The sequence below is a fragment of the Amaranthus tricolor genome, chromosome 13 (assembly GCF_026212465.1).
Source record: "Amaranthus tricolor cultivar Red isolate AtriRed21 chromosome 13, ASM2621246v1, whole genome shotgun sequence".
Classification (NCBI taxonomy): domain Eukaryota; kingdom Viridiplantae; phylum Streptophyta; class Magnoliopsida; order Caryophyllales; family Amaranthaceae; genus Amaranthus; species Amaranthus tricolor.
Genome location: NC_080059.1, coordinates 13,705,443 through 13,728,713, shown reverse-complemented (window position 1 = coordinate 13,728,713; position 23,271 = coordinate 13,705,443). Strand labels below are relative to the sequence as shown.

The 23,271-nt window shown below is 32.8% G+C and overlaps 1 long non-coding RNA gene across 1 annotated transcript; it reads right to left on the bottom strand.

The window, feature by feature from the left end:
• Positions 1-5,349: 5,349 nt before the first annotated feature.
• Positions 5,350-15,633, bottom strand: LOC130798107 (uncharacterized). Its single transcript, XR_009039019.1, has 2 exons — positions 15,239-15,633; positions 5,350-8,008 (listed from the first exon to the last, which is right to left on the bottom strand). It is a non-coding gene; the product is annotated as an uncharacterized LOC130798107 (long non-coding RNA).
• Positions 15,634-23,271: the final 7,638 nt, after the last annotated feature.

The window sequence follows — 23,271 nt, the reverse complement described above, 5'->3', positions numbered from 1 at the left end:
AAACATTATATTAAGATGATTATCTCATCATCATCCTACCCAGTGTATTCCGCTCATAGAAAAACTATGGACAGGGGTCTGAGGAGGGAAGGACGGCGGCAACTCATACCCATAAAGGAGAGCATGACCAAAAGAGTCCCACGACTCGAGAAAGATAATAAGACGTAGCTAACCCGGAAAAGATAATGATTGACATGATTATCTAAAAAGACTTAAAAGAAAATAAATAATAAGAATTAGGAGTACTTCCTAGAAAATTGGACAAGAATTAAAGAACACCACAAGATCAAAATTTTTTTTCCATTTCACCTTCCCTTAACTGAAACTGCTAACTACTGATTGTTCGTGAAAATGGAAGGCAAAACGGAAGGGAACGAAGGCTACTGTTCGTAAAATAGGAAATGGGTGGAGAGATCACAGTTTGTGGAAATGGGGATTGGGATTAGGAATTAAGAAAAAAAATGGAATAAGAATCAGAATGGCTGGATGAGGTATGTAATATGTTCATTAAATCCACAAGAGATCATTGTTACTCTATAAGTGTATTGCAATCGAACTGGGTGTCATTATCTATCGTAAGAATTCTAAGAAGTCTAAACGTAGTTATAATGTTCTACTAGATGAATATTTCTACCTTTCTTTAAGTTATGGTGGCTAATGGTTCTAGTTCAATCCACTTATTACGGCCCGTTTGGTTGATGGTAACGAAGTAATGAGAATGAAATGTTGTAATGACAATAGTAATAAAGGAATGGATATGAGAATTCGTAATGAAGATTCTTTTATTTGGTGTGCATGACTAAAGAATGGTAATTGAAAATAATATTCCATTGATTGCATTTGGTTGTTAGTAATAAAAAATGGTAATGACTCTTAGTTTCATTATTGTATATTTGTATCTAAAAGCATTATTGTATCTAAATTATTCTATCTAATGATTCTTTTTTTAATAATAATATTTTTTTGGATAATTACATACATTATCCTTTTTTTCTTCAGCTCGAAACAACATTACCTTATTTTATTACTATAGTAATACTTCATTACCATTATAGCCTAATACCAGATTGCTTGATTGTAATAAAAATGGCCGTTTTTGGTAATTTCATTACCTTATTTTACTACCATCCATTATCATTGAAGGCATCCAAACAACCAAATTTTTTATTACTTAATTTTATTACCATTACTGCCCTCTAATACTATGTACCAAACGGGCCGTTAGTGAAATACTCCATTGCTATTATCAAGAAATTGTTACTTCTAGCTGCCTATTTAAATGGTCCTAATAAGTCTTGACCCCCATTGTGCTTATGCAACTAGATTAAGCATGTACTTCAAATTAAATGTTGGCAGAGTGATATTGGGTGTAAAGTTTTGACATCTATCTCATTTCTAGAGAAGTTTCTTGGCATCTTCGTAAGTGGTGGGCCAATAGTAGACTATCCTAATGGCTTAATGATCTTTCCCCTAGATGTTATCCGTAACATCCTTATGTACCTCCCTTAGGATATAATCGACTTTATTTAGGGGTTACACATTTTAGTAGGAGTCTTATCTTGGCGTCCTAATAATTCTCCTTGTACTAAGCAATACTAGATTGAATTGCTATTAACCCATTTAGCTTGGATCAGGGCATATGGTAAAACCCGTTCTTTGAATCATATGATGTTAATCATCCAGTTCGAATGATTATGCCTTTAAATTGTGAATATGGCGTGAATGTCACTTATTGGCTTTACCTCTATCAAGACTAATCTTTTTGTAGACTGTTTTAGAGATGAGAACGACAACAAGAGGGGGTGAATTGTTGTTTTAATAAGTTTAAGTATTTTTGCCCTATTTTTGCGGAATTAGATAGAAGAAATAAAACTTAAACTTAGAGCGAAATAATGAAAGAGACAACACAATTTTACGTGGAAACCTTCTAAGCCTAAATAGAAGAAAAAACTACGACCCCTCGGGATTTCAAAACTCTCCACTATGTTTTAGGCAACCCGTTACAATTACATAAAACACCTCGCTTCACTTGAAGCTTCTCTTACTAAGCCAACTTCTCCTTTCAATTGCTTCACTCAAAGCAACTCTCTTAGCTTTACTCCAAGCTAATCTCTTCTCTAGCTTCATTAGAAGCTATCTAATCCTCCCCTAGACTCGCCCAAGTTTAGTTACAATAATTCACTCAAAAAACCCTTTTACAAGGATAAAAATTCTTTAAAGATAAAATCAAAGAGTTACACAAGAAAATATTATAAGCTAATTGGCAATTTTTGAACAAAATATTTCTTGTTGATTTTCCAAAAATAACGTAAGAAATCAATTGTTCATACGAATACATTATTTGAGGAACAACCGAATCCTCTATTTATAGAGTTAAAATCCCTAATAAAAAGGAGGTAACTACCCACAATTCCCTTATCCCAAATAATAAGAAGAATAATATGGATCTCAATTAGCAAGGCCAAAACCCAGGGTTATTGCCTTAACAAAAGGTAAAATAGGTGCACATTTGATTAAATCAAAACCACGATTTCCTTAACGATAGCTACTGTTCCCTTTTACTAACAATAGGCAAATTAGTTATAGTTTCCCTATACTAATAATAGCTTACGGTTCCCTTTAACTAAAATTAGCTATGGTTCCCTTTTCCAATAATAGGTGCGGTTACCTTTAACTAATAATAGGTGCGATTCCTCTTTACTAATATTAGGGACGGTTACCTTTAACTAATAATAGCTAAGGATCCCTTTACTAGTATTAACAGCTGTTCCCTTCACTATATTTAGCCATTTTAGTCATTCACTAAATATAGATCCGAAACAAAAGCATAATATAAAGGATTTTAGAAAATCATACGTTAGGTAGTTATAAAAAATATTTTGTCAATTAACTTTAATAATTAAATAATGCAACTAATTAATTTTAACCAATACATCAGCTAAAAATCAGAAAATATATTAATCAAAATTTCAGCAGACGTATTTTCTTCAGACGCCAGTCTGGGAACACTGCACTGTTTCCAAATTTCAGTTTTGTTAGATTATCAAACTTAGAAACAATAGACCTCCTATCTACATTTGACATCTACGTGATATGCCTTTTCTAACTTCTTTGGATTTCTTTGACGAGTACATGTTTATAGACTAAGTCATAGGTACCTTCAACGATCTTAATCATGACCGGATATTGACCTGCACACAATCTCTAAAAATACATTTGTTTATATGAAGTGTAGTCATCATCAAAACCTAAGAGTCAACACTTTTTAGGCCTTAAATGTTTGCACTCCCTAATTTTGAAAGAGTATGAGTTTGCTTATTTGTGATCTAGGGTCCTAGGGAGCCTCTCAAGCTAGAAAGCCTTAAATTTAGAGATCAATTCATTGGTTTTTTTTCCAAGTAACTCTGCATTGTGACCTTTGTGGCCTCAAACCCCCTTAAAATTTTATTCACGATAAGTTGTGAATCATTAAGGCATACAACTTAATATTTGCCTCATTAGAAGTGGCTTTGAAAATTGAAATTTCAATGCATACTCAAAATTTTTTCCTTCTGGAGATATCGGGACCAAACCTACTTATCCCCTATGGCTCTAGATGAACCGTCGGTTACAAACTACTAGGTTAGGCCCTGCAAAATTAACCACCAAGGATTACCCTTTGATAGCTATCCTTGGTTGATACTTGATTCTCATGACATTTAGCTCCACAACTTATTTGGCCAATCTTCTAAATCTATAGATCTTGTCAAGGTTTTTTTCTAACCGAAGGTTTTTTGGAATCATCACTAGGTGAGCATCAAAGTATGGACGACTTTTTGAGCTGCGACCACTACTACATAAGTTGTGTTCTTGATCTTTGTGTATCGAGCTTCTGAATCTAGCAGAGTCTTGCGAACAAAGTAAATTGGTAGCTAGAATTTGTTTTCCTCTCTAATAAGTTTTCTCTTACCATAGGGCAAGCCAAGGTAGGTAAGTTGTGCAGATGTTGCTATAATTTTGTAAAAGCTTTATATTTTTTTGTCCCCAACTGAATTCCTTAATACCCCTCAGAACTTAAAAGAAATGGAAAGAATTTTCTCAACAAAGCGAGCAACAAACCTAAATAGTGCCGCCATCCTGCCAATTAGCTTTATCACGTCTTTTCTAAAGCGGGGGTTCTGTTAACACAACATGCACATTTTTAGGTTGGTGTCTATTTTTCTTTAACTCACCAAAAAAACTTTAAAACGTCTCTCATTTGATCCTAAAGACACATTTCTACCTCATTTGGGGAAGATTTCTCTTGAATCCCATTTATGAGAGATTTTATCTTTGATGGTACCCTTGTTACCCTAGTTTCTGACTGACTTTTCTAGGTCCTGCTTTTTTCTTACTCCCTTTCCTTAAAAATTACAATTACAAGCAACTAGGGCTGTTCGAAAAAATCCGACACGCTGACACGCCGACCCGCAATATAAGTGATGGGTCAATTTATAAAATAATTGTAAACTACGATTTAAATACCCGATCCGTTTTAATCGGGTTGGGTCATAGGCTGAAATTTAAATGAAGCGGGTACCCGGTGACCCCCTTAAAAAGGAAACAAATACGATGTGCAGTGTGATGTACTACTGCGTGTGAACTGTCCACCAGGTTTTATAAACTAAAAAACCCAAATACCCTTTTTAGGGTTTTCAATTTTCAAAGTTCCATTTCCAAGCTTTCCCTTCTCTATTTCTCATCTTCTGTGTTCTGTCTTTCCTTCATCTAATTCTCTCTTTCCCTTCTAACTATCTATTTTCTTTTCTTTTACATTGAAATTCATGTGAAATAGTAGGGTAATATGGTCAACTAAAAACAAAATAGTTGAGTGGGTTTATTTCTTTCCCTTCTAACTATCCCTTGATTTCATAATCCATATTCCCTCCTATTCTCTCTATTAGTCCCATTTTCAAATAGGATCAAATCACCCTATTAGTTCCATTTCCATTTTTAGTATATATTTTTTACTTTTTTTTTTACCTTTACTCATATTACTTTTTTATAATTATACCTTCATTAAACTCTATCAACTAACCCCTATTAATCCTAAATATTCTTAATAAAACACATTAATTACATTTACCTACCCAGCAAAAATTAACCCTTTCCTCTCTTTTTGTAAACCTAACCCTAGATATTCTTCATACATATTCTACTCTTATAATCATACGCCCCACTTTTATATCTTCATCATTTCAGTTCATTTGTTCTTCGATTACACTTTTATTATCTTCTTTCTATTCATTACACTTCTATTATCTTCTTTCTATTCATTACTCTTATAATCAATTTTGTGGGTACGTAATTTCTGATATTCTTGTTCGTATGTTCTTCGATTTTTTGGTTTGTTGTTGATGATTTGGTTTTTTTTTTTTTTTTTTTTCAAGGTCTGGGTTTTTTCTTGATTATTTTGTGCGTTTGTTTTTCGATTTTGGTGGGGTTGTTGTTCAAAATCTGAGGGTTTGTTTTTCAAAATCTGGGTTTGTTGTTGATTTTTTACCTTTTTTTTTCTTTGTTTGTTCAAGATCTGAGTTTGTTCTTGATTTTTTTTTTTCGTTTCAGGATCTGGGTTTGTTCTTGATGATTTTGTGGGTTTGATGAACACTGGTAAGATTCTTGATGATAGCCTTAAAAGGGTTGATCTTGATAACCCTAAAAGGGTTGATGATGATTACCCTAATTATCCTGATGAATCTGATGATTACTCTAATTATTCTGGATATTTTGGAATTTCATTTTTTTATTGTTCTCTCCCAAATTCTATTTTGCTTATTTTTGTTTATTCCCTCCAGAATTTTGTTTTTAGATTTGGATATTTTAGAATTTCATTTTTTGATTGTTTCCTCTCAAATTGTGTTTTGGAGTATTTTGTGTTATTGCCTCTCGAATTCTGTTTTTAGTTTTTGAAAATTTTGGACATTTGAATACTTGATGAAACAAAAAGATTTGACAAATGTGGTTGTTTGGTTTAATTTTGTGGCCTAATTTTAATGCATCACATGAGCAGCAAAGACTACGACTATTCCGATGCTGTTGAAGAGTTGAAAAAGCTTGGGGAAATTAAGTAGTCGATCTATGTAATTTTATTTTTCGTTGTTGGAACTGTTAATTTTAATGTATGGCGAACTACGTAATATATAAATTCATGAATGTATTAGTCACGACTTGTATCAGATTTTTAATGTTATGTTTAATTTTAAGAATTTTTTAATTCATTCATGAATTTTTAGATTTTTTTATCCATTTTCAGAAATTGGGAGGCAAAATTAAAATTTTGAGGGAATCATTAATCTAATAAGGAATCATTAACAATTTACTAATTCACTTTCTCTCTCCTATTTAAGTGGTCTCATTTGACCAACCTAAAAAATGGTGAAAAGTCAAATGGGACTAATGGGAGGAATAGAAGGGAGCATTTTATTGTCTAAGATTAAATGATAAATCTAAGAGTCTTGTTTTAGATTTCTTAAATACTTTAAGACAGATGCACTGTTCAGAATCATAATTACTGTTTACAGTAATTGTGAGATGAAGAGCACCAACTGTACTGGTGAGATAAGAGGTAAAATGACAGTGATGTGGATTTGCTTCTAATTTAGAAAATGCCTTTTTGGATATTTGTCCATGTAGTTTAGAACTCAATTGGAATCGAGATTTTACTGGTGAGATAAGAGGTAAAACGATAGTGATGTAGTTTTACAATTAAAACTTCTGTCCAAATTATACTACTTAATTTTCAAAATTTTGGCCGTCAAAATTCTGTATATATTTTGCCCAGATTTTACTCACTGAAATTGTCATATAATTAAATATGAAATCTGCCCAAAAAAATCACCCCACTTATTTGGGTACCTAAAATCCGGGTACCCCCATTAATTAGGCCGGGACATAAGTCGTTAAAAAAGTACCCGACTAACCAAATACTTGGCTTTTCAGGTACCTGAAATGGCGAGTACCCCCAAAGAACACCCCAACAAGCAACACTCTAGTTTCCCTTAACTCGTCCAATATGACCATCCTCCTCTATAAATAAAAGGGTTTGGTGATAAGTGGATAATATGCTACTTATTGCTATCATTAGTTTTCTAGGTGGAGAATATGCTAATTATTGCTACCATTAGTTTTCTAGCTAATATGAAATTATATATATTAGGTGAATAAATATCGTACAACTCTTGAAGGACAATTACTGTGACTTCTTCCTCATCAATGATTGTCTTTGTGAGGGTCATCCACCCTTCTGACTTAATTAATTCTCCAAAGAACCCAATGATGGGTTTGTAGCTTACTCAACCGCCTTGATTTTTACGAATTGATTGTTCATCAATTTCTAAAATAAATACTAGAGGATCAGAATGTTGATAAGAGATTACCGATATTTCTTCCCTGGTGAATGTCATATCAAGCATGTAAAGAGGTACTTTCTGCTCTTTAAGCTCTGATGATTCAGACATGGGTGCCATCACAACTCTACAGTGTGATGCATAATTAATTATTGCAATTGTTTTGTTAGAAGATTACATAAACCAGTTTCTTCTGTTTCTTAGTTGTCGGTTCTGCTTCTTGCCTGGATAAGGTGCTTAATGTTCTTCTGAAGGAGCTATAATGTTCTATACAATGAACATGACAAGCATGGAAATCGCAATTGATTATGATGTTCGTTCCTACATGCTTCTAGCGATCATGTCACTTTTAGGTTTCTTCTTTCTTATGCATTGCATGTATTTTTGCTCTGCTTTCATTCAACAGAGTATACTCTTCAAAGTTTAAGAAACCTGGGAGGCTGGGACATCTATATCTTGTCCACTTGAGTACTTAATTTTAAAGTCTTTTTGTTCTTTCTTTCTTTTTTTTTGTGGAAATTGATAGTCAATGCAACATTAACGTGCGATTGTGCATACTTCCACACAACTTTTATGTTTTTAAGGAACGACCAATGATTGTTGTGTTTCGAAATCTAACTTTCTGCCTTGCTTTTACCTAGCCCCTGCAAAAAAAAAAAAAAAAAAAAAAAAAAAAAAAAAAAAAAAAAAACCAAAAGTTAGGATATTCTTCTCTGTATGATCGTCACCATCTCAAGAGATTTCTTTGTTTTGGCAGCATTTGGTATGAAGTGGTTTTAAAACTATGTTGTCAAGTCATCAAAACTTTTGAGTGACCCAACTAGAAGGTTTTGCACCAAGATGTAGGTAGTTTTAGTGAATGTTAGTACGAAGTTCTTACACCAGCTACCCTCCGGGTGTTCTTTCATTAAAATATCATTTTCATAGGCATATAAATGGACATTAGGACAGATATTTCGTTTGTAACTCAAGTGGGCTGAAAATTTAATCTTCTTAGTCGAATATGAAGCTACTGTGTGGCTTATTGGAGTCTCTCAAGCCTGTCGGATGTTTTTGGGGGTAAATCCTTAGAATGACATGTTCCCTGTGTGTGAAAATACACTAGAAAGACTGAAAAAAGAGCTAAGATGTGATTGAGATTATATGCAATGAAACAGTAGCAAAGACTTCACCATTACTGCTTCCTAGAAGTTTTTACGCTCCTTAGCGTTTTTAGTATTTTATTACAGAAGAGAGAAATTTACAATCTATTTTTAGAAAAGAGGAAAAAACTAGATACAATTATCCATCTAAATGAGAAGCATACATCCTATATATATAGATGGCTGGCTAACAACTCATTACAAGAATCTGTTAAACAGAATTCAGTTATAATAGAATCAAAGAATTTGTTATATAAGATTGCTGAGGTGGCATATGAACAAGAACCCAAATACACTTATATACTAACATCCCCCCTCAAGCTAGAGAACATGAGTATCATGGATCCCTAGCTTGCTCAATAGATGGTTGTGTTGAGGAGAAGGAAGAGCTTTAGTTAGGAGATCAGCTAACTGTTCTTGAGAAGGGGTATACATGAGCTCAATAAGACCCTCCATTACCTTGTCTCTAGTGAAATGACAATCAAGTTCCACATGTTTGGTTTTTTCATGCAATATTAAATTCTTTCCAATTTGTATGGCTGACTGATTGTCACATATAAGTGCCACTGGTAACAAGTCTTTAATGCCTAGCTCTTGGAGTAACCTTACTAACCAAGTTATTTCAGAAGAAGCAGCTGCCATAGCTCTATATTCTGCTTCTGAGCTAGATCTAGACACTGTACTTTGCTTCTTAGACTTCCAAGAAATAGGTGACTGACTAAGGAGCATGACATAACCAGTAATAGATCTTCTGGTATTAGGGCAGGAAGCTCAATCGGAGTCTGAATAAGCATGAAGGGTGAGCTGAGGTTTTGCTTGCAGTAGAATACCTTGCCCTGAAGTATGATTAAGATACCTAAGTACATGTATAAGTGCATGAACATGAGGTAATCTGGGTTGTTGGAGAAACTGACTTAGGGCTTGTACAGAGAATGAAAGATCTGGTCTTGTGTGAGTAAGGAAATTTAGTTTCCCAACAAGACATCTGTAGTGACTAGGGTCTGAATACACCTCTCCTTCATTACTAAGCAGCTTGACATTAGCTGGTAAGGGAGTTTTGGCAGCCTTATTGGTGTCAAAACCACATTCTGCAAGTATTTTTCTTGTGAATTTCTGCTGAGTGAGAACTATGCCCTGTGTAACATAGGACACTTCTATTCCAACAAAATAATTGAGGTGTCCCAAGTCTTTAATGCTGAATATATGATGCAAATGAAGTTTGAGATCTTTTATAACATGCTCATTGTTGCCAGTGATGATGATATCATCAACATACACAACTAGAACTATGAAATTCTTTTTATAGTCTTTGATGAAAAGAGAGTAATCATTTTTAGATTGATGAAATTCTTTATGAAGAAGTTCCATGGTGAGTCTAACAAACCACTGCTGAGAAGCTTGTTTAAGTCCATATAAGGATTTATGTAGTTTTCATACTAAGTTATTGGGATTAAAAATTCCCTCTGGAGCCTTCATGTACACCTCTTCACGCAATTCTCCATGAAGAAAGGCATTATTGATGTCCAACTGATGTAATGCCCAATTTTTGCTAGCTGCAAGGGCTATGAGACATCTCACTGTTGTCATCTTTATAACTGGTGAGAAGGTTTCGAAGTAGTCTACACCATACTTTTGTGTGAACCTTTTTGCCACTAGTCTGGCCTTTAGTCTCTCAACACTTCCATCAGCTTTCAATTTAACCTTGTAAACCCATTTACTTCCTATAGGTTTTTTACCCTTAGAAAGTGGGACAAGACTCCATGTTTTATTGGCTTCTAATGCTTCAACTTCCTTGTGCATTGCAGCTATCCATCCAGGATCCTTGGCTGCTTGTTCATAGTTTACTGGTTCAGTAACCTTATCAAGAACCTGAATATGTTCCTGAGTTTTTGATGGTAGATGTGAGAACTCCACTAAATTGCACCAATGAGATATCTGAGAAGAAATAGAGCAAACATAATCATCTAGGTAAGAAGGTGGCTTATGTTGTCTTGCAGACTGTCTGAGATTTGAGGTTATGGTAGTTGGTTGAAGATGAGAAATAGGTGGGTCAGAATTTGGTGTAATGTCAAGATTGATGTCTGAATATGTGGTTTCTGTTTGATTGACATTTTTTGAGGAAGTGTCAAGTTTTGAATTTTCATAAGGAAGAATGAAAGGATCAAGAGTAGAAGGAAATAATGTAGGTTCAATTTCATTGTGAGCAGGAAGGAAAATAGGCAGTGGTTTATTTGGTGTGGAAGAATAATAAAAGGGCAAATGTTTCTCATGGAAAGTAACATCTCTGGATATTATGATTTTATGAGTCTGCAAGTCTAGAAGTTTGTAAGCCTTCTGGTTAGATGGATACCCTAAGAACACACAGTTTGTAGCTCTTTGATCAAATTTTCTTCTATGAGATCTTAGGGTAGAGACAAAACAAAGACAACCAAACACTCTTAAGTGCTCTAATGAAGGCTTCTTTCCAAATAGCTTCTCATAGGGTGAAATGAATGCAATGCTGCTAAGCCTTATTCTATTGATCAGATGACATGCACTCAACAAACATTCCCCCCAAAACTTTTCTGGAACATTGGATTGAAAGTACAAACTTCCGGCAGTTTCCAACAAGTGCCTATGCTTTATTTCAGCAACTCCATTTTGTTGGGGAGTTTCTACACAAGTTCTTTGGTGCAAAACACCATTTTTCAAGTAGAATTTTAACATATCACCTTCACATAGTTCCTTGGCATTATCTGATCTAATAGTTCCAATATGTACATTAAACTGATTCTATACAAGAGCAGCAAAGTTATTAACAACAACAACCACATCATTTTTGTGTTTCAGTAAAAATATCCAAGTGTGCCTTGAGTAATCATCTACAATAGTCAGAAACATATTGCATTTGTCATGGGTTAAGACCTTATATGGCCCCCATACATCAATATGAAGAAACTCAAAGCATCTAGTGGACTTTATGATATTGATTGAGAAAGGTTTTCTAGCCTGTCTTGCCTTAGGACATATATGACATATGACTTCTTCTTTCATAGAACCATTATTAAAACTACTATTTACGGACTGCATTTTTGAGAAAGGTACATGACCCAATCTCAAATGCCAAAGCTTGAACTCTTCAATTGAATCTGCTGTGCAGCTAACCACTCTTGTTTCCTTTGAATCATTTGAATTAACAACATATAAACCATGGTGTATCTTACCAAGAACTAGGGAATTCTTTTGAGAATGATCCTGTAGTAAACACTTATCATAAGTGAATACTACTCTGCATTTCATGTCTTTGCATAGCTTGTGTGTGGATATTAGATTATATTTAAAATCAGGTACATGCATCACATCTTTGAGCAGAATTCCATTATCCAATTTAACTTCTCCTATATGCTCAATTTTTACTTTCTTACCATTTGCAATATAAAAAGTATTAGGTATACTTCTGTATTCAACGAAGCATGTAAACTGATTCAGATTAGCACACATATGATCTGTTGCTCCAGAATCCACAATCCACTTCATATTAGAAGATGAGAGTAAGCAAGTACCTGCTTATTTGTCAGAAAGCGTAGGTGTTGCTATACTAGCATGAACAGCCACATGTGCATGATTATTTCAGTGAACTCCAGATGATGGTTCTGCCTTGCTAGCCTCTTGCTGTTCATTTAACCATTACATGTACTGTTGGTACTGATTATTTGAGATAGTGACTCCATCATCAATTGCATCATCAGTGAGTGCCACATGTGCTGCTCTCTTGCCCTTGAACTTTGGATGTCCAGGTGGAAATCCTTTCAACTCCCAGCAGTTTTCTTTGTTATGACCTCTTTTGTGACAGTAGGTGCATTGCACACCACCACTCATGAATCCAGTAGGCCTCCTTTGAGTGACACCTCCTTGATAAGATCTTGGAAAGCTTCCTGGATTGATTTGAGACTGAGAAGTATTCTGTTGAAAATGTGGTGGCCTGAACTCTGGTCTCCTGTTGAAATTTCCAACAAATGCCATTGGTTGAGCATTTTGTGAAGAAATTTCTGTTATATTCTGTTGCTTTTCTTCTTGAATAATCAATCTGTAGGCTAGAGCAATGTTAGGTAAAACACACTCCTTGAGATTGTTACATCTAGTGAAATAAGCAAGTAAGAGATGATGAGATTATTACATCTCTCCCATGCTTTGAAATCAGGATATGTAGTTTGAGGTTTTTCAAGATTTCCATCAACAAAACACAACTTATTCTTGGCTGCTAAAGCAATGACCATACTTCTTTTCCATTCACCATAATTTTCACCAGCAAACTTTTCATACACTAGAGATACACCAGAATTCTCACTAGGATGAATGAAGAACACACTACTAGGATCTTGTGTTGGATATAATGGCTGAATGAATGAAATGGAACAAATATTGAATTTCTATTGAGAATTATCAACTACGATTCTTAGATTACAGAACAACAACAACAATGATCAAAGATTCTACTTCAAACTGCTAACAAGAATCAACGATTTCACGAAATTGAACAAAGATCAAAACAGAAATTCTGCAAAGCCTTGCTCTGATACCATGTGAAAATACACTAGAAAGACTGAAAAAAGAGCTAAGATGTGATTGAGATTATATGCAATGAAACAGTAGCAAAGACTTCACCATTACTGCTTCCTAGAAGTTTTTACGCTCCTCCGTTTTTAGTATTTTATTGTAGAAGAGAGAGATTTACAATCTATTTTTAGAAAAGAGGAAAAAACTAGATACAATCATCCATCTAAATGAGAAGCGTACATCCTGTATATATAGATGGCTGGCTAAAAATTCATTACAAGAATCTTTTATAACAGAATTTAGTTATAACAGAATCAAAGAATTTGTTATATAAGATTGCTGAGGTGGCATATGGACAAGAACCCAAATACCCTTATATACTAACACTGTGTGTTTCCAACTTCATTTTTTATGTCATTTTGGTTCCTAACGATGGTGACCTTGATGGATTTAACTTCTCTAATAGTGACCATTTTACCTTATGAACCACTAGTTAAAGCTATGTCCTCACCTCCAAATCTTTGTGGACGGACGGCTTGCAATTTGAGGCCTTTCTAGCCTATTATGAATTGTGGACTGGATGAAGCTTTCCAAAACACTCCATGTTTCCTCTCTTTTTCTACATCGAATTAGGCCTTCCTAGCTTACTGTGAATTGTGGATTTTCCTACCAGTTGTGACAAACGAATAAGCTCTCGCTTGAACATCTAGGAGTTTGTCTTACAGTTTTGTGTTTCAGTCCATCCCTTCCTAAGATGGATCCTTCCCCAAAGGACAAGCCTTGGTGAAAAGGTGTCCTAAAACAGCAATATGTCCTGCATGACTATACATCTTGTGTCTCTTAATAAGGAGATCCTGGTCCATTACATGTCTCATTGTTGCCTTGGGAGAGCTTCCTGTTTTAGCACTGCCCAACGAGGTCTATTTTATAGTGTGTTCAGGAACGTATGACTCATCCTCTCTCTCTTCTTCAAAATTCTGGATAGGGATTGGGCTAAGTCTTCCTTGGATTCGCATTCCCTTAGATTCGTAATGACTTACTCTTCTTTAAATTATAACGTTGTCTAGTGCTTTTGTTATTGTGGCAACCTCATTACTAGTCAAACTGACGTGTTGTAGTTGTTCTGGCCCTTTAGTTATCACCTTTTGATATGGTAGATTTTCTCAGAAGAACTCAACAATCCTTTTTAACTAAGAGTATCTGGATTTCTCAGGCTTAGGAATGACAATGGATCTTGGACCCGACACAGATTTGTGAACTCGAACCCATTTTGGCAGGTAGGGTTTTAAAAATTTAGACCAGTCGAATCCGAGATCTTAAGGACCCGTTTTGTTTTTATACACTTTATTTATTTGTTGCTTCAACTATAATCAATCAATGAATAGTTAAGACTATATTTATAATATGATTTTAACTCATTATTAATGCAATTGCCCTAGAAATACTTCTTCATTAATCATTAATGTGTGTATACACATATACACGAGAGATCTAATACGAAGTTATTTAAAATAACAAGGAGAAGCATTCTACACCCATAGTTTCAATAGTATAAAAAAATCAAAGATTATGCTCTAGCCAAAAACAATTAACTGTAATATATATATATATATATATATGAATCCAAGCAACAATTAGATGAGAGCAGAGAAGTAGAAGATGAGATCAAGAAGAAGAACCAATAAAGCAGTTTCAAAAACGACATACCAAATCACTAACAAAAACCCTAATACGATTGTACAAACTGCAGACAAAATAAAACGGATATATGAAATATAGTGATAACAAACTATAAGTTTTAAAAGAGAGGAATTTTTGAAATCAGGTTCATGAGAAAATGAAACAAGAATTTACAATTTCTATAACCATAAATGCATAAAAATAGATAAGGGAGAAAACTAAGTCATGAAAGAGATTGAAACAAAGAAGAAACTCAATGGATAAAATCACTAAGCGATTTGTTTTGCTAAAACAAAGTTAGAGCAAGGTAACTCGATTGATAACCATCAGTAAACCATTACACTATAATCCTCAACTAGTAGTCTAAAACTAACAATTCTTTTATGTGAACTGATCACAAAATCCTCCACAAGAACAAAGGAACTCAGTATAAGTGTCACAAGAAGGTAAAATAACAGTTTGAGCAATAAAGAATGCAACCCATGATAAAAATTTTCTTAAACGAAAGCAAATTACCTGCACGAGAATAACAATAGAGAAATCTACGCTTTTACTAAAACAAATATGCAACAAAATTCAAAGAAGAGAAGGTTTCTTTTTAGAGAGAGAATAATTTTTAGAGAGCAAAGAGAACCCAAAACAATGGAGAATATGGATTGTTCTCCACATGATTCAGGACTTAATGACAACACAAAATAGTTGTTCAAAGAAGGCTCCAGAAGCACGATCAATGGCGCAGTTAGGAAGACCAAGAATCACGCTTTTTGAAACAGTTGGGTTCAATTCGGATGACCAAAAAAATTTCAATTAATAAACTAGTAAGGGAGAGAGATGGGTTATAATTATTGGGGTAAAATAATTTATTAATGGAGAGAAAATATGAGTGTAAAGAAATGTATTAATTTATGGAGGGAAACATTTAGGTGGTCAATTAGGTGAAATAACGACGGTTGAAAATATAAAATAATTCGTTGTTCTTTCACACCCAATTATCCGTTCTTTACGAGTTTCTCTTGAATCACTCAAGCTTTAGATATTTCTTAAAGATATTCTTCACACCCAATTAGCCACAAATAAATGGATTTTCTTCCTTAATCAAACTCATAAATAACTTTCGAAATGCTACATAAACATACCCTCAACCTACTCTGTAATTTTTACTTAGCCACAAATAATTGGCTTTTCTTCCATAATCTCTGTTAATCTTACACTATTTTTAAACAAGGTAATGACATTTTTTCAAAAATTTAACGTTATGACTACCCTAATTTACCACATATTTTGTAATCCAGTCGAAATAAATACTTAATTTAACTAAAAGTTTAACATTTTGTTAGCCATATGGAAAACTTACACTAGTGGAAAAAACCTCATTTGCTACGTGTCATTTGTTGCAGTTTTCCTTAGACGCAGCATTAAATAGGAAAAAAAAGAAAAAATTATATAGTATAAATGTTGCGGGCTACCTGATGCCCGCAGCAAATAAGTGCTTATTAAACAGAAAAAAAAATTATTATTTGCTGCGGGCTTTCTAAAACCGCAGCAAATAGTCATTTTTTTCGTTTAATAAGCACTTATTTGCTGCGGGCTTCTTAAAACCGCAGCAAATAATGCTTATTTGATGCGGTTTTTTAAGAAACCCGCAGAAAATAGTCAGTTCAAAAAATATAAAAAACGCGTTTTGACGTCCAATTGCTTAAAATCCTAAAATAACTTTCTTCAAAAACCCACAACGACGACTGTCTTCTTCTTCAAGCTCTTCAATTTCAAAAAATTTCTTCAAAAACCCACGAAAATCTCTTCAAGTTCTTCAAGTTTTTCAAATCATACGACTCTACTGTATTTTCTCTTCATTTCGTTCATCATCTTTCAAAACCCACGACTTTGTTTAAGTTCTTCAAGTTCCTGTGTTGTTGAAATTTGTGGCTTCAATAACCACCCATTGCACGAATTTCCTTCTCCATCTCTGTTTAAGTTCTTCAACCCACTATTGTTGCTTTTCCTTCAAAAGCCACGAAATTAGGGCTAGTCTTTTTCTTTTTCAAGTCATTGTGTTTTAATAAGGATTTAGTCTTTTTTTATACTAATTTTGATTTTGTTTTTCATTGTCGGTTACATAATCTTATTGTAGAAACAAAATTATCATATCTCATTACCAAAGTATGTATTTTATATTTGAATGTGAATAATTTACTTATGTATGTACTTGAATATTTGAATGTGAATAATTTTAATTAATTAGAATTTTTAGGGTAGATTGAATGTGAATAATTTACTTATGTATATATGTAGTTGTATATTTGAATGTGAATAATTACTTATGTATGTGGTATCAATGGTTCAATGGGTAGTTGTTCTTGTAAACGACATCATGTAAGATTATAATCATATAATTTAATTATCAATCATTATTTGGTGATAATAATTTTTGCTGGTATTAAACCTACTTTGCTTTATTATCTGTGTGAAGTAGAAATTTGGAAGTAGGATAGTGGCTTTTGCTTATCGAAAATCGGCTAAGAAACTGAAGAGATTTAAAGAACCTCAGAATGAAATGAGATTTATATACATTACTTATAAAATACAAGAAGATATCTTTTAGCTAATGAACAATTCTTTTAGCTTCAATTGGGTTCAAAATGTTTGTTTCTTTTGTATCATTATTTTTATGTTTATAAAGATTTAAGATTGAACGCGATGTTTGTGAATGATCAAGTTCCTTGGTGATTGATTGTTGATAATGTATTATTCATTTTCTAATTTTAGGATTAAGTTGGTATTCTAATGTACTTCTTGGATGTTAATTAATTATTTTTTGGATGAGTTTAATGCTTTTTTGTGTTTCGTTGGATTTGCAGATTGATAGTTTGCCATGTCGATATTTATTCGAAGGACAAAAATTCTCAACTCGAATCCACTATTCACTTTCGCAAGCTGCTTTCTATATGAAACATGTAGGATTGAATCTCAAAAACCGAGAGCTTTTGATGTGTGACACTCTTTTTGGAGTCAAGTATTCATTATTTTTATGACTAGAGTAAGTTTAAAAGTAATTGTGTCAAGTTTAAAAGCATGATTTATTAGAATTTTAATTTTTATATGTACATATTATTAAATTATATATACGATCAAGAGTTTACAACGAGATTATTGGTGATTATTGGTGCTAATTGGTAATTATCATTGGATTAATCATTGTTTATTACATTGTACATTATTGGATTATTTAATACTATTAAACGAAAAAAGCAAAAAAAAAGGCTATTATTTGCTGCGGTTAGCCTTTTGTTGCAGCGGTTTTAAACTGCGGCATTTAAAATAGGCCATTTGCTGCTATCACTATTGCCGCGGGCCAAAACCGCAGTATATTATGGCCAAAAAACCGCAGCAAATAAGGTTTTTTCCACTAATGTTAGAAGCTCAAGTCACCACGCAAATTTAAAAAACATTTGTGGAAAACCTAAAAATTCAGCATTACCATATGAAATTTTGTAAGTTTTTATTTTTATACTCCATTTTCCTAGAAATTTTGATCATTTTAAGTTTTAGATATTTCTAAATATTGCTTTTCTTTGGGAATCCTTTTATTTTATTTTCTATTTTCAGTTAGGTTTAGGGTTACATGTTTGGATGATACGGTAAACAAATTTGTTGATTTGAACTATCAATCATGTGACATCTCCTTTATCACTATATATCAACGGATTTACAGGAGCATATCAAAAGCGATGCTATTAGTATAAGGGTTATACTCCTATTATTTATATTGATGTTGTTTATCTTATACGTGATGATTATTGTTATAAGTATAATATTTTTATGTGTAATATGCGAATAACAGCCTTTAAGTTTAGGGCTTTTGTGAATTACAATTTTAAAGTTTGTTTTTTGCGAATAAGTGTCACCAAAGTATCAAAGTCTACAACTATTCAGGCCAAGTGACCATTGAGCAACCCAAACTGACCGTTAACCATTTACTAATCGCCTTTGACTTTTGTTAACCATTCGTAATCACCTTTGACTTTTCTAATCATCAATAGTAACCATGTGTTTTAACACTTTAACGTTGTTTTTACCCATTATAATAATTTTTTTCAAAACACGGACGTTGCAATTATTCTTATGGGGTAACTCTTTCGGAAATCCGGTCGAAACAAGTATTTATTCGCCTATTTCTAAACATGTAGACTGAAAAATATATTTAACATTGTTTTTACCCATAATAACGATATTTTTCAAAACAAGGACGTCGTGGTTACTCTTATGGGATAACTCTTGAAATTTAGTTGATACAAATACTTATTCGTCTATTTTTCGGCACGTAGACCAAAAAAGATATTTAACATCGTTTTTACCTATCATGACGATAATTTTTTTTTAAAAAAATGGCCGTCGCGATTACCCTTATGTATGTGGTAACTCTTTTGAAAATCCGATCGAAATAAAAACTTATTCGCCTATTTTCCAGCATATAGACTGAAAAAGATATTTAATATCGTTTTTACCCATCATAACGATATTTTTTTCAAAAAACGAACGTCGCGATCATCCCTATGGAATAACATTTTCGAAAATTCAGTCGAAACAAGTATTAATTATCCTATTTTCTGGCACGTAGACTGAAAAAGATATTTAACGTTGTTTCAAACAAATATCATTATGACGAGTAAAAAAGACATTAAATATCTTTCTCGTTCTATGTGTAGGGAAATAGGGTAATTCCGACGTTCGAGTTTTGGGAAAATATCATTATGATGTGTTAAAACGACGTTAAGGTGCTAAAACACTAGAGTACTATTGGTAATTAGGAAAGTTAAAGGTGATTAGGGATGGTCAATAAAAGTCAAAGATGATTTGTAATGGTCAACGGTCATTTAGGTTGGTCAACGATCACTTGGCCTGAATGATATAGACTTTGATACTTTGGTGGCAATTTATTTGCAAAAAACAAACTTTGAGGTTGTAATTCACAAAAACCCTAAATTTGAAGGTTGTTATTCGCAAATTACTCTATTTTTGTTATCACAAATTCTTAAATGAGATGGTCTCATGGTACACTATCTATATTAGGCTGACTCATATACATTTAGTATATTTAATTGATCACTAACAATTTCAAAGTGATCAATTTAAGTAATGAGCTAATTATATGAACACTAATATAGAAACACGTACAATGCACAAATTTATTAGTATGAAATATTTAAAAATTCAACTTCAACAAATAATGCAAGTATATATAATCATGATTAAATTTATCAAATACATGAATTTTTTTAAAGCAAAAATTAAGTACTGGTTTTTTAATTATTTATCGAATGTATCACCTTTTCATTTAATTAAACATATCTAATTATAGGTTAGTTATATAAAATTGCTATAATCAATTATATAAATAATTTACCTAATCGAGCTCCTATTTAAAAAACAGCAGATTCTAAATTAGGTAAATATTGTCATGTAATTAATTATCACGCATTAAAATAATTTGAATTGTCAAGGCTCTCTAAAGATGTAGTTTGTCATTTTCTAACATTTTTATTAATATGTATATGTATGATTTAAACAACATCAGATTCTAAGTTAGATAAATATTGTCATGCAATCACCCTCTAAAATAAGTCAATTTGTCAAGGCTCATTAAAGATGAAATATTTTTCATTTTCCAAATTTTTATACCAAAACTTGGATGAGACCGTCGCAAGTTGAGACCAACAGTAGGCCAGCCCAATTTCACGGCACGTGATTTGTACCACGTTCCTTCCTTCAAAGTTTTCGTTTTTTTAATTATTTAATCCAAATTCAAATTGATTGATTTGACGTTTCGTTTCAATATCGTCATTATTTCCTTAAGTTATTTCCTTCCTTTCATAACTTCCCTAATCAAAATTTTCCATATTTTCTCCTTCCTCCATTTTTGTTTTCTTCATCTCTCTCTTCTTCTTCCATTGCTGGTGAAGTGGTAATCTTCTTGTTGATTTTCTTTCTTTTTATGTTTTGCATGTCGAGATTGTGTTTTATATTATCGTCTTTGTTTTTTGTAGATGTTTTATTTGTTGATTTTTATCATTTTGTTATTTTTCGTGTTGATTTGACTTTTATTCTGGTTTTTTGTATGTTGATTTTGTTTTTTTCTTTTTGTTCGTGTTCATCTCTGTTTTAGATGTTTTTTAGGGTTCATGTCTTTGCGGATTTTTATAAGATCCTATTTTTTGAAACAATGGTGAAGTCTTCAAAAAAGAGTCATGAGGAGGTGTTGCCTCTAACTTTCGTTTCGAAAAAGAAAGGACTTTCGAAAAAATCAATCGCTAAGAAGTCTAAGAAGAACGATGATTCTATTAAAAAGTTGACTGTTGTTAAAGAGAAACCATCACGTAATAAATTGAAAGAACAAGTTGCTATGATTTGCACTCTAGAGGGATCGTATGTTTTTTGTTTATATTTTTTTAGGTTTTAGCATGAAATAGATGTGTTTAGATCTATAATTGATTCTCATAAGTTTGATATTTACATGCATGGTAATTGTGTTATGTTCTATAACTGACAGTGATAAGTTAGAAACATACTGTCATAAGTATTGACTTGTATGTTATTATTAGTTTATTTTTCTTGTTAATAATTGATACATTTAATATCAAAGCCAAAATGAAATAAGCTCAACATTTTTTTACTAACGCATGATAGTTTTTGTTTTTTTTTTTTCATAATTGTTATATTTGAGTCAATAATTGATGTATATTAGTTTAAAATTGAAGCCCTATCCTTTTTTGGTAATAATTGATAGTGATAAGTTTGAAACTTACAGTTATAAGTATTGTTTTCTACTGTGTTATAAGTTTCTTTTTTTAGTTTTAATAATTAATGCTCTTAATTTTTAAACTGAAATTGATAAGGTCAAACATTTTATTGGTAATTCTTTGTATTTGTGTAACTTCATTTATGTAAATGATGATGCATATACATTTTTTTCGTTTTATTTTTTTTTTGTTCAGGGTTGAGAAGGAAATAAAAACAAATTGTAAGGTTTGGGGTTTTTTGGAATTAAATGGTTCTAAAGTTACTCTATCTAAAGGTCAAATAGATTCCATCAGAGAGATTGATTTTTGTGGTATGTTAAATATTAAGATTACTAAATATCCCCTAGGGATTTTAGCATATCTTGTTTCAAATTTTGACCCTAATGGTAGATCTGAGAGGGAGTATTATATTACTGCTGTTGATGCTAATGATATTTTTGGCTTGCCTATTAATCCTCGCAAATTAATAAGGATGTCATTTAACAACAAGGAATTAGTAATGAAGTGGAGGAAAATTCTGGGGGCTGGTGACGATGATGAGTTGAAAACACATATGGTATTGGATAGGTTTAAGGACTATCCTAATGGGGGGGGGGGGGGTAAGTGTTTAAGCAATTGTTTGTGCTTTATGTAGGTTCCACAATCTTGGCTCCACTGCTTGAGCATAAGATTAGATATAATTTACTTCCTGTTGTGGAGGATGTAAATTCTATTCCTACATTTGATTGGTGTCATTACATCTTATCAATTCTTGCTTCTTTAATTACACACATTCTAAAACCTGGCTCAGCGCATTCTACAGTGAAAGGTTGTGCTCTTGTACTTCTGGTCACCTATTGTTATCGATTAGTATTCAAGGGGCATAGGTTTCCGAAGACACTGCCACTGGTTAAGAATATTTCTGATCAAATGCTCAAAATTAGGTTCAATGAGGAGAGGGAGGCTGGTTTTGTGAATGGTATGATTCGGTTAGATGGATTCCCTATTTGTGACGTATAGACAGAATTTGTGGCTGAGGAAATGTTTTATAGTGCTGATAAGGGTAATTGTGAAGCTGTTGGTGAAGATTTGCATGCGGATGCTGGTGAGGGCTGTATAAATGTAGATGGGAATGATTTTCCGAAGTTTAAAATTCTAGATGGTGTCAAGAAGGATGCTAACATCAAAATAATAGCCGAAGATGTGAGTTATTTTTTTCTTATTTGTTTTTTTTTTGTCATTTGACCAATTTAAGCATGTAACTGCTGGGTTTATAATTAAAATTGAAATTCAGTTTTTGTTCAATTGCATTACATTTTCAAAACTGAGTTTGTTAAGTTGTTAATTGTTAGCTTTTAATATATAAGTGATGGTTTTATGTTAAAAAATTTATATGTTTTTTATATTGATTGAATTAACTCACATATGTTCATATATTGTATGTCTTAATATCTGAAATGTCTCATATAAGATATTAATTGTTTCCTTTTTTTGTGAAGATCTTAAACGTTGATGTATTTGTTTTATTTTTAACAGTTAGTTCAAGAGGCTTGTTTGTTGTTGAAAAGAAACATTGATGTTGTGGTGCACACTTATATGAAGAGGTTGGGTAAAACTACAAAAAAGACTGTTGAGGATGAGGGTGTTGTGTTTGTTACACAACAAATATTTCAAGATAATGATTGGATGTGTTCAGTTGATGCACTTGTAGAACAATTAATTCAAAAAACAAATAGATTTAAAAATGTGGATGTTGATGCTGCTGCTGGGCAG